Source organism: Varroa destructor, unplaced genomic scaffold, assembly GCF_002443255.2.
Source record: "Varroa destructor unplaced genomic scaffold, Vdes_3.0 BEIS01000003.1, whole genome shotgun sequence".
Classification (NCBI taxonomy): Eukaryota; Metazoa; Arthropoda; class Arachnida; order Mesostigmata; family Varroidae; genus Varroa; species Varroa destructor.
The window spans coordinates 9,762,954-9,771,926 of record NW_019211456.1 but is presented as its reverse complement, the minus strand read 5'-3'; the positions used below and the strand labels follow the sequence as shown (position 1 = coordinate 9,771,926).

At 39.1% G+C, this 8,973-nt stretch overlaps 1 long non-coding RNA gene across 2 annotated transcripts; it reads right to left on the bottom strand.

The window, feature by feature from the left end:
• Positions 1–3,632: 3,632 nt before the first annotated feature.
• Positions 3,633–6,370, bottom strand: LOC111247531 (uncharacterized). Of its 2 annotated transcripts, none has more exons than XR_002672149.2 (3): positions 6,014–6,370; positions 4,176–4,502; positions 3,633–3,906 (listed from the first exon to the last, which is right to left on the bottom strand). It is a non-coding gene; the product is annotated as an uncharacterized LOC111247531 (long non-coding RNA). The 2 variants fall into 2 exon arrangements; XR_002672151.2 differs by having other exon boundaries at positions 4,189–4,502.
• Positions 6,371–8,973: the final 2,603 nt, after the last annotated feature.

Sequence of the window (8,973 nt, the reverse complement as noted above, 5' to 3'; positions counted from 1 at the left end):
CTAGCTTTGTGCCTAATATAATCCCTAGTAAACACACACGGACGATTCGTAACAACGGCACAAATAACTCTCATATTTAAATCGACTGAGCTTTTGAGGGGATTAGGTCGAACTACCTTGGCATTAAGGTCTATAGTTCATCGCGGTCCGCTTCTTGTAGTTGTCCAAAATGTAAGTTGTGATTTAAATAGAGATCTTCGGACCCAAAGCTCTATAACTATTTTGATAAACATAATTGGATACTTCCCTTAGTTCCTTTATTCTATATTTTGATACCGGAGAAACCCGTGTAAGCTACACAGCTTTTTCGATTACAGAGCTTCATCTGTAGCAAGCGAGCTCAGGCTAAACGTTTACAATACTTATCGCAGTAATGACTTAAATTATCGGAAATTTATAGTCGACCCATCTTATAAATTCTAACTTTGCCAACTTTATAAATAGTAAAACTGATTACTAGACGACTTTACTCTATCCGAGAATGCCTGCCCAACAAGTCAGTCCTTAGACGAAAAAAAACTCGACGCTTTGATCGACAAGTGCAGTAGTCCAAAAAGTCCTTGAGCAATTATTTCGAAATCGATTCTATTTTTAGGCTTTAATAACATGAAGATAATATGCGGGAATCATTAGGAATAAAGCAGCTGCTGATGTCCTGCGCTTCCAGTGTTAATTGCTTCGTGTTTAAGAATAGCGCCTAATTTTTGCCAAGATATTTTACAAAAAGCACTCATTACGGTATCCAGTTGATGCATCGTAATGTGTCCTTAGCGGAAATATACACTGCACATTGTTCTATGAAGATGCTGTTAGTTTAGTAAAAAAAAAAAAAAAGATAAATAGCCAAGCAAAGGATAACACTAGCGATATGAATAGGAACGCTCGACGTTTCATAGCGGCGTCACTGAACTGCAAGTTTAATTATTGTGGAGAAGACGGTCCTTAACCCCCTGGGTAATTACTTACTTAATATTAGGTGGCTTCCACGGGGTCAAGTATAAGAACGAATCACGATCTTATCGATATTTATCGTTTAGCTAGAGAAAAAAAAAAAACGCAAATCTGCAACCCTAACTGCCCGTATGTACACGTTTGTATATGCATATATTCTCGTAGTGAAATAGCCCTGTTGTCCATTGAAAATTATCTCTGAGCTAAGAAAATCCACAACGCTCACTTGGCACCCAATCGTAACAGCCATAAAACAGCTCAATCCTATGATGGAAGTTAAACACAACAGCTTGTTAATTACCATATCACGTAAAATTAAGTGAATCACGTTTCTAATTGGAAAACACTTAAAAGTTATTAAATTTAGCTACGACAGATACGTAATTGGCTAAGAACAAATTATGCGTCAACTTAACAACGGCGAATTCCTGCCATTATACATCTCAGATCGACTTCAATCCAAAATACGACTACCAAATGAGGTTTGGCTGTAAATTAAAGCCATCCGTTAGGCAACGATCCGAAAGAATAACTAAACGTTATCACTGAGTACAGCTACCTAACCATCAGCATTATCATCACGCACTTCTACCAGAGATTATCATTTGTACCTCAGAAGAGCGAAATTATATGTGCTCAAAGTATACTATGATCGTATATTTCTCAACTATATATATATATATATAAATTACCTTATTCCCTTCTTCATTTCTAATTCGATTTCCTTCAGCAACTTTCAGAATCATCGCTTGGCAACTTGCGATTGCTTTTGTGACCAATCACCTGTGACGGCGAGCCTGAGCCAAAAGCAGGCGCCAGACGAGAATTACTGAACTTGTGAAAGCCTCCTACTTAATGTAAAAAAAAAAGCCTGTTTTTGAAGCCCCTTAGAGAGGATGTAGGTTGATATAACACGATCTGTGTTGGTGCAGCTGCGTTGAAAGGACAGCTGCCTGTATCACGCAATAAAGCTATTTCGGGTGCATAAAGTAATTCGAGCAAAACAAACGATACGTTACTAACCGGCCGTAAGAACGCTTTTTTTTGCATGTTAATTATTTCAGGTAGAAGAACACAGCTATATTGGAGAAAGATTATGACTGGCTTTTGTCAAAACTTACAATCTTTTCGTACAGAGAATAAGCCTTATAGTTTCTATTTGACAGCTCTAGGCCCAGATATAGCAATTGATAACTAACGAAATAGAAGGTTTGTTAAAGAAACATATATTAGTATAATAAGAAGCATAGTCAAATTATTCTAGACCTGTGGCTGGGCTTCGCCAAATATGTATTGACAAAAATCTATCAAACAGCAACCCGTACATGACATATTGTACATAGAAATGCGTTAGATATTAAAATCGAAGACGTCAAATTCCCCATCAAATTGTTTCCATGATCTGGCGGAACGCATTTGCAAAAATTGAGCGATCTGTGCGCTTTTATTAAAGCTTTTCTACGAAACCAAGAAACGTTCATAAGCTTAAACCTGTAGCTTCTCGTCCTTTTTTTTTATAGCTGATTCTTAGCTCTTTTTTGACGATAAGCTTCATCATGTTGTTTCAGCATTACTCCAAGGAAAAGGGGCTTAATATCATCAATCTAAAGGAACAAAATAGAAAAAGGAACGATGTTAATACTTATCATCCTTCCTATTGTTCGGAAATTTGTTAGAAAATCAGGGTGTAGTAATCGACGCCCAGATTCGATCCTGGACCATTTTTGCATCTCGGTTAGTAGGTAAACACATCACCGTTGCACTGCTGTGGAAACAAAGGATATATCGTGGATAACGTTTTGTCCCGAACTTGAATGTGCGGTATTACTCATACTTACGAACTTCAGAAAGAACAGAATATGTAAGATTTGGCAATTAAAAACATTTTGTTTGCGTGAATCATATGATGGAAGATCACAGTGTCAGTTTGCAGGAGGAAAAGAAGACTTACCGATTCGCCAACTTATTCATGACATTTCCAAGACAAATCACGCATTATTTATGTGCGATGTTAGCATAGGATTCTTTGTTTAAACCTTACGAAGCTGACTATATATAGAGCTTATGGATATCAGCCAGGAGAACTTATGTGCATTAGTCCAAACGCGAACACACGCACCATGTTTCTCTAAAGAAGCAAAAAAAATAACGCCAGAACGCACCGATAGTGCACTGGCGAGACTATATATATATGTATATATGTTTCATAGACCGACAGACGAGCTTCGCCCCACGCCTGTTTTGCCATTGATTTATCTGATTTGTTGATGTTACACCCGATTTAATTTAAACTATAATAAATACGCATCAACACCTAGCCCATTGCAATTACTCTGGTCCGTTTAACCCACTACCCCTCTGTGATTAACGTAGAAGCTTAATATAATATACTTGCCAGGCTTTTTTTTTATCTTTTTTAATTTTCTTCCATTAATAAAGAGTGACATGTAATTACATTAAACGGAAACACAAATATTCGTTAAGTGTACTTCGGCATCTTGATTCTGTTTCTGGTACATTACCAAAACCTATAACAAATATGTACATCTCTTCCTTGACGTTATTTTCTGCAAATAAATTGGGTATTTTTATCATGGTAATCAACTCTATTTATCACTTTAATTGGCCAGTTAATAGAAAATTACAAAAAAACACCCGAAAGGCAATTTTCAGTTGCACACATGCATCGAAACGACCGATAGGATTTATTCAACTGTTTTTTTAAAATATCAATTTTACGCAAAGGTCTGTCGAGATAGATTAATTGGTGTCCGAAAAATTTCTTTCACATAAAACGTCATATCCAGTTTTCGTCTTTCAAGCGACAGTTTCGATCCGAAAACTTAGATTTCGGTATATGTACATGTATTGGATATCGATACGGCTCATCGAAAACTTTCGACTGCTGTCAGGATCGATTGTGTTCGACTGGTCGCTCTGGCCATCTTTTTAACCCTAGAAAAAGATTTCATCCTAGAGTAATCACATAGGCAAGAACATTACGATAACTAATTTTTTTTTTCTTTTTGCCGCCGAAATATCCGAAATTTTTAGGTATAGGAACATATATTGAGTTTATACTCACATCATTAAGTTTTATTGACTGGCGTAAAGGATTGCCGTCAATAAAGAGGCACTTTATCTATATATTAGTATTTTGTTTAAAAAATCATTTATTCTTGAAAATGATTATTCAATGAAATTTTCGCAATTTTGATACCTACTACTTATGCTTACAGAAGCACGTCGACTTTTATTTTGCTGTCACAGGGGCGAGGCGAAACCGTTAATGAGATTCTAACCATTTTCACACCAAGATATTCACTCCAAATATAGGGACGTATATTGCATTTATATGTAGTTAGTCGAGATTTATCGATTGTGATCCAAAAAAGCCCTTACGCATCTTCAATTTGACGTGTATTCTACCCTGATCCAGTTCGGCACGACTCCTCCACTTAAAGTTCCATAAAGGCATTCCGCAGCAGTTTCTCAGTAAAAGTAAACCCCAGCTGCACCTCCTGAACTTTCGCATGAAGAAAAGTAAGTTCCTGTAAAAGTCGGAAAAAAACAAACAAACAAACAACTCTATGGAGTGAAGCACAAACTCTTCCGGAAAAAAGAGTTACATCTTACGCGCAATTCTTCTCGTTGCCATTCGCCAAAGGCCACCTCAATTGGACCACTTCAAGGGATCAATTTGGGATGATTCAAAATAGTTTTTTTAACATAGCTCGTCATGCTTCATTATGAAGGATCTTCCATTTTTGGTTTCACAGAATAAATAAATAAGAATGTGCTGCAAGAGATCAATTCCAGTGGTGCCAGTACAGATGATTCGTGCTCACAAAGGTTCTGTGCAGACTTTTATACAGCGTTCATGTAAACCGTCCGGTTTTGTAGAATAGGAGGAATCTCATGGTCGATATTAACTTACTAGCTCCTGTTTCCTCGCTGATTAGACAGACTAGTGTAGAAATAGTAACGGCACTTGTAGTTAAGATTGACATGCCCTCTTCGATCACGTGCTTACATTGGACATGATCTGTATTTGAAAAGAAAAAAACTAGGACGTTTGGTGGGAACATTTATTTTCTGTTGTTTAGAACTGGATAGTATGATTGCTTTGGGTCTGCGCTGAATGAAATGTCGAAACAGTTTCAAGGTATGCTAACATAAACATATTTATTACAAAAGGTCTATCGAAAAATTAGACTGCAAAGCTACCGGAGTATTTCAGTGGGGTAGCGGAATCATTGCGACACAATAACCGAATCGTTTTATACTATTCCTACGAATTAGCTTTCGGGGGGGGAATACTACGAATTAGCTTTAGCCATGTTGGCCTCTGTTCGATCTACGGTTCGGTTATCGGTTTAAGTTTCGATTTGCGTATGGCCCAAGAGGCATTAAGTTGCGTGTATCAAATCACCAAGCTAGGATAACGAAAGGGAGATCTAGGAGCCATGAAGTAAGCTTGACCCTATTAAAGTAATTGGCTAGTTGAAATAGTGTGATCCAATATCTGCAACAAGATACCTATTGCGGGCTGAAGAATTAAGGTGGAGGAGTGTCTACACAGTTGCAATACGATAGCTGTTAGTACGTAAGTTTGCACCGGAGCTACAACCCATGTTAGATAGAACACGAATCAAGTTCCATATTAGGACTATAATACAGTGGTGAAATAACCGCCAAAAGGTAACAGAATTCCTAACAACGGTAGAAGGAGCCACCGCAATGGGATAACTATTAGTATGTAGTCGCGCAAGAGGGGTCGCATATAAGGTGCGGCAAAAAAAACTTCACAAGCAATATCAAAAGAAGTAAATTTAGTTTTTTATGCGTCGTGGCCTTGAGCCATCATCGTGCACTTAAAAGAGATGTTGGCGTTTGACCTGACCAATGGACCTGATTGGCTTAACAGAGATATTACCGTAAATACTTGATATATATATATATATATATATATAATTCTTATTGTAGGCACGAGTCCGGGACAGAACTATACCTATAAATCTGCGCATACTCATGTCATCGCTATGATCGAATGCCAGCTTACCCAGCTTGACATTATTCAATTCCATCTCGACAATTAAATACTTGTCAATAGGCTTTAAGGTGGGGCAAGCACTCCGACGCTATAAGGCCGACTTCATACAGCGGACTAATCGTAGATTATTTCCTTTAGCATCCTTCAAACCGAACCAACTTTTAGCTGTCTGGCGTATTTTTCTAACGTACCACAATTCGTAATGACACAGACAGCTCAAAGATCAGTCTTCATCATACGGGTACGGTTCGTTATTTCCCACATGTGATGACTCCGATTAACCAGTACAGTAAAATACCTTGAGCCAAACCACTGTCGGATGAATTGTTTAGCCTGTTTATGATCACACAACTCTAACGGGAGAGAATCATGCGAGCAAACCAATTTTTTGCAGCATTTGGATTAAAAAGGTCAAAGAAGTACAGTTACGTCAGAGCCAGATACAGATCTCGAAACAATTTCAGAATCGCCGCCTTCATATACCTTACTATGCCTGGAGAGTGGTATCTGTCCGCCACGTATGGTCAATAAAGGAAAGCAAGTAATAGATACGTAACATACTAGAGTACTACCACTCTGATGAACGAAGGAACCGTATTATATGCTACCCCAAAATGTTTTTGCGACGCAGGTCTTCCCTATCGTTTTCCGGGTTCGTTTATCGGTTTCCAATCGAACCTATTCGACTCAGCTTTCTTGCTAGTCAAAACGATTACCAAGCGACTTTAATTTATCCGACAATGCTTGCACAATGGTCAGGCCGTAAAATCTCGACGCCGCTTTTGATCGACAAGTGCAACAGCCCAGTTTATCTTCAAGCAATTATTTCGAATTCAATTGATTACCTTTAAAAAAAACGATATTTATTTGATACGATCCTTACATTGAAGGCTATTTTGGAGTAGCGGAGACGACAGAATGAATCTCTGTATAAAGGCTGATATTAAATGAGCCCTATTCGACAGGCTTGTACTACAGTGAGAGCGTGGTGAGCTACCCCTTATAAAAACACGACACGAAGCGCTGTTCTACAGCCCCATAATATTCCGAAGAGGACGTGACAGTGGATTATATCACATATTTTTTCAACGTCTAACTACACTACCAAACATCGAAGACGAATATTTCTAAATATTTTAAGATAGGCTGCTCCTACTTGGCTGAGCTTACTTAAGATTAGGTCCATTTAGCAGAAAATATTGAGACCAAAGAAATGAACTTGAAGAACTTCACAAATATACAAAAACAAGGAAAAAAATGGCGCTCAGCTATTTTGTTCAGAAAGTGATAATAAGAAATTGGCCTCCAGTTAGCTGGATCTTTCTGTTCATTTGTTTCCGAAGACCGGCACGATGATCGCCTTGCTTGACAGTCCTAGTTAGATACTTCGAGTGATGCAGAGACAGGTTGATACACTGTTTTATGGGACTAATAAGATGCGTTACATTTCTTTCAACAAGGCTGCCGGAATTTTATACGAAGGCCGCCAGCATTTCCGCATCGGCCATCAGCGGAAAGGGAACTCTCAGGTTTCTTTGAGTAGTAAATATCTTCAGAAGGGCCAGAGGCTTTCGGCAGTAGTGTAAGGCTTTATCGACGAAGGAGATCTGAAAGTTGAGGCCACCCACAAAAACCAAAGCATCCACGACATCCGCGACCCGCTCACGATATATCACCAATTACTGTCGCCTGCAGAGTAGCGGTGTTAGTATAAGCACTGAGTATGCTTTAGCAAATGGCCGATGTGTTTTAACTGGTTGTGTCCAAAAAGTTAGCGCATTGTCCTGCTTATTAGAATCATACCCGCATCCCTAAAGGTATTTTTCGTTACCACAGCCTCAGTCTGTGACCTAGAAGGCAGCGACTGTTCGTAACTCATTTTAAAGGCACCCATCCAATATGGCAGCGTACTTCACAAACGCGTCCAACATGTATTCCCAATCTTCGTTAGGAGCGCTTGTAGCAAGAAAAGGAGATCAGTCCACAAAAAGATAGCTGCCACGAACTTGTCTACATTACCCTGTTTAAGGTTAAACACGTTAGCATAACAAACCAGGACGTGTCGCCTAATATGGATGTTTTCCAAGTAATGCCAGCCTCTATCGGTCGGTGCTTTATCTATCTTCTACGTCTTTGTATCAAGGGACCCAGGTGCGATTAATTAGTACGGCAAACGTCCCGCGTGTGAGCTGAGTGATGATCGGTTTTTTCCGAAAGAAATGCCTAATCAGGACGGCTTCTAGTTTTACGACCAGGCCGTTTACCGCTCGTACTCTGTAGGTTCATGTTAAGCTCTCTGAGCATAACCAATGGCTTCGATACGCATCAGCAGACATGAATACACATCTCATTAATCTTACGTACATTAGTACAGTACTACATATCGGGTATATAGTAATAGTATACATAACAACGCATGGCACAAATTAAAGATTTGTGTTAAATCATTAAGATTGATGCAGGCCAGAATCATTCGTCGTATAAACTCGAAATTTCAATTCACGTAATGTCACCACCACCATATGATCACAAAATTATTGAGCTACCCAAGTGCTACAGTGGGCCAAGTAACCCGACATATCAAGGAATTTAGGTGCACCCGGCCGCGTGGTACCGAATACAGGTCAATCTTACGCCGTACCAGATGACGTAAGTCAGGCGGCCTAGCTGTTAGCTAGAAAGTGTCACATTTTGCAATGAGGTTTCTGCAGCACCTTTCTAGATAACCGTTAGGCAAAGTCGAAATGACTCAGCGTCTCTGCTTGTGTGAGTCCTGTAGTCTGCAGCAAAAGAGGTCGTTCCGCCGCTTTTATTTTACGCCTATCGTTGCTCTGTTACCTTACATACAGATTCGAAGAGGGCCACCATTCACTAACGTAGTCAGAATGATATCTCTTAAGGCGGACTTCAAAACTTGAAGTAAACGAATGCAACGTACTGCGTAGTTGACCCGTAAGATTTGACTAATG